Source organism: Sinocyclocheilus anshuiensis, unplaced genomic scaffold (assembly GCF_001515605.1).
Source record: "Sinocyclocheilus anshuiensis isolate Anshui unplaced genomic scaffold, SAMN03320099.WGS_v1.1 scaffold1159, whole genome shotgun sequence".
Classification (NCBI taxonomy): domain Eukaryota; kingdom Metazoa; phylum Chordata; class Actinopteri; order Cypriniformes; family Cyprinidae; genus Sinocyclocheilus; species Sinocyclocheilus anshuiensis.
This window is the reverse complement of record NW_015547700.1, coordinates 299388-302542: the sequence shown is the minus strand read 5'-3', so window position 1 is coordinate 302542 and position 3155 is coordinate 299388. Positions and strand designations below refer to the sequence as shown.

The following is a 3155-nucleotide window of genomic DNA, read 5'->3' as shown; positions in this document are numbered from 1 at the left end:
TATGCACCAAGAGCTTGTAACACTCCAAAGAGAAAGGAAAAATTTAAATCGCATCATATGACCCCTTTAATTAACCTGACCCAAGCAATACTGGGGAGTCTTCAGTATGAAAACAGGTGGAAAGATGAAGAGCAGGCACTGCTACACGCCGGTAAATTTAGTTTGACGTTTGACATTCGGTTTCATACCAATTAAACTCTTTGTGCCTGTTATGTTTTGATCTCAAACTAACTCAGATAGACATACAGTCATGGCCAAAAACATCGGCACCCTTGGTAAATATGATCAAAGAAGGCTGTGAAAATTAATCTGCATTGTTAATCCTTTTGATCTTTTATTTTAAAAATTCACAAAAATCTAACCCTTTCATTGGATAATAATAATTTAAAATGGGGGGAAATATCATTATGAAATAAACGTTTTACTCTAATACACATTGGCCACAATTAACGGCACCCTTTTATTCAATACTTTTTGAAACCTCCATTTGCCAGTTTAACAGCTCTAAATTTTCTCCTATAATGCCTGATGAGGTTAGAGAGCACCTGACAAGAGATCAGAGACCATTCCTTCATCCAGAATCACTCCAGACCCTTCAGATTCCCAGCTCCATGATGGTGCTTCTCCTCTTCAGTTCACCACACATGTTCTATAGGGTTCAGGTCAGAGGACTGGAATGGCCATAGCAGAAGCTTGGTTTTGTGCTCAGTGACCCATTTTTGTGTTGTTTTTGAGGTTTGTGTTTATCAAAGATGCCATGTATCTAAACAAGATGTCCAGGACCTCCAGCACAAATATAGGCCCACAACATCAAAAATAAAGCAGTATATTTCATTGTACACATGGGGTACTTTTTATCCCCATGTTCACCAAACCCATCTTGAGTTTGCGCTGCTAAAAAGATAATTTTTTAGTTCCATCTGACCATAGAAGCCAGTCCCATTTGAAGTTCCAGTCGTGTCTGATAACTGAATATGCTGGAGTTTGTTTTTGGATGAGCTAGGAGAATTTTTCTTGAAACCCTCCCAAACATGTGGTGATGTAGGTGCTGTTTGACAAATTGTTTTTAAGGTTTTCTGACCCCGAGACTCAACTATTTTCTGCAATTCTCCAGCTGTGGTCCTTGGAGAGTCTTTAGCCACTCAAACTCTCCTCCTTACCGTGCATTGGGACGATATAGACATGTCCTCTTTCAGGCAGTTTCATAACATTTTCTGTTGATTGGAAATTCTTAATTATTGCCCTGATGGTGGAAATGGGAATTTTCACTGCTCTAGCTCTCTTCTTAAAGCCACTTCACTAATTTGGGAAGCTCAATTATTTTTTGCTGCACATCAGAAATACATTCTTTGGTTTTTCTGATGGATGATTAAGGGAATTTGGGCTTTGTTTTCCCTCCTATTAATATTTCTGTGAAACAGGAAGCCATGGCTGGATAATTTAATGTTCATAATCATCCTGGTATACTCAAAATTGTAAATATGAATGAGAATATACTTCACAGATATTTTACTCATAAGAATTTCTAGGGGTACCAATAATTGTGTCCAACGTGTATTTGAGAAAAACATTTATTTCAATTGTTTTAGTCAAAAGGATTAACAATGCAGATTAATTTTCACAGCCTTCTTTGATCATATTTACCAAGGGTGCCGATATTTTTGTCCATGACTGTACATAAATGCCCTTTACATTGCACAAGGCTTAATTTCTAGAAAGAAAAAATATATATAAATTAACCATATAAACAATTTAACTACATGACATTATACTATAAAACCAATACTAAAATGTTCAGAAAAACATCCCTGTTATTGCACAAGGCTCCATTTTTGGAATTAGCATTTTATGTGTTTTATAATAATTTTACAATGTTTAATGTATGCAATAATATAAATCCATTAAACGACAACACCATTTGATCTAAAGGTATAAAACCAACTGTCAAAATCTCTAAATATTATTCCCTATACTGCACAAGGCTTGTTTTTTCAGATTATGCCTGTATTATTTTTATATACGGTAATGAAACCATATTTTTGATACGTTTAATATACTGTACCTACTTAAATTCATTAAACACTGACACCGTTTGAGATAAAGGTATCAAACCAACTGTAAATTATGCAAAATTTTATTCCTTATGATACACAGCGCTAATTTATCAGATTATGCCATTAGTATTTTTCTATATTGAAAGCATATGAAGAGTTGAGATGCAAAAGCCCATAAGAGACATCTGAAATTTTCTTATAAAATGAGCATTTTTATCACGCTCTCATGTTTAGGTACACAACCCTCTACGCACACCTTGGCAATATAATCGCCATTGGCTAGTAAATTTTTTTGTTCACTCGCCAGACTGATATACTATTTTACACACACACACACACACACACACACACACACACACGTTTACTTAGCTATCTAAATGGGGACATTACATAGACTTCTATTGTTTTTATATACAGATAGTTAACACACACACACATGATTCCACCCAATCAGCTTATCTTTGTAAAATGGAACAGCTTCTTAAATAACTGAATGTGCACTCTTAACTTCAGCCAATCAAGCATTATATTATGATATTATGATAATTAAGCACTATTTAATGATAGAACTAGTGATTAGAACTAAAACTTGGTAACCATGAATGAATGCATATTTGTAATTTTAACTGAACTTAGGACTGGTGGTGGTGTTTAAGATATTGTTGGTCATAGGTAAGTAATAGTAATTATTATTAAAAGATACTACTACTACTACTACTATTATCTGCTGGGTTCATGAATGTTAATCACGTTGTCAGCGTTCGCGCGAACTGATTTGCTGAAATCAAAACGGGGACGGTAATATTTGAGCGCCAACCAAGGAGAGCTGTTCGCGCATTAGCTCCTCCCACTGCCTGAATATTGTATACTTGTATATCAAAAATGTACTCCTTACACACTCCTTATACACATGCCTTGTGCATCATGCAGAATAGTATTCTTAGAAACGTACAGTTGATTTGATATCTTTAGCTGAAACTGTGTTCAAGTTTAATGAATTTAAAAGAGTTCTGTATATAAAATTAAATCAAGTGTCAGTACTGTATGTATATATATATATATATATATTAGGGCTGTGCGATATTGAAGAAAAATGCGATA

At 34.7% G+C, this 3155-nt stretch overlaps 1 long non-coding RNA gene across 1 annotated transcript in view; it reads right to left on the bottom strand.

Annotated features, from left to right (window-relative positions):
- Positions 1-3155, bottom strand: part of LOC107703881 (uncharacterized) — a 20912-nt gene that overhangs the window by 12288 nt on the left and 5469 nt on the right. The gene's annotated exons all lie outside the window — the stretch shown is intronic.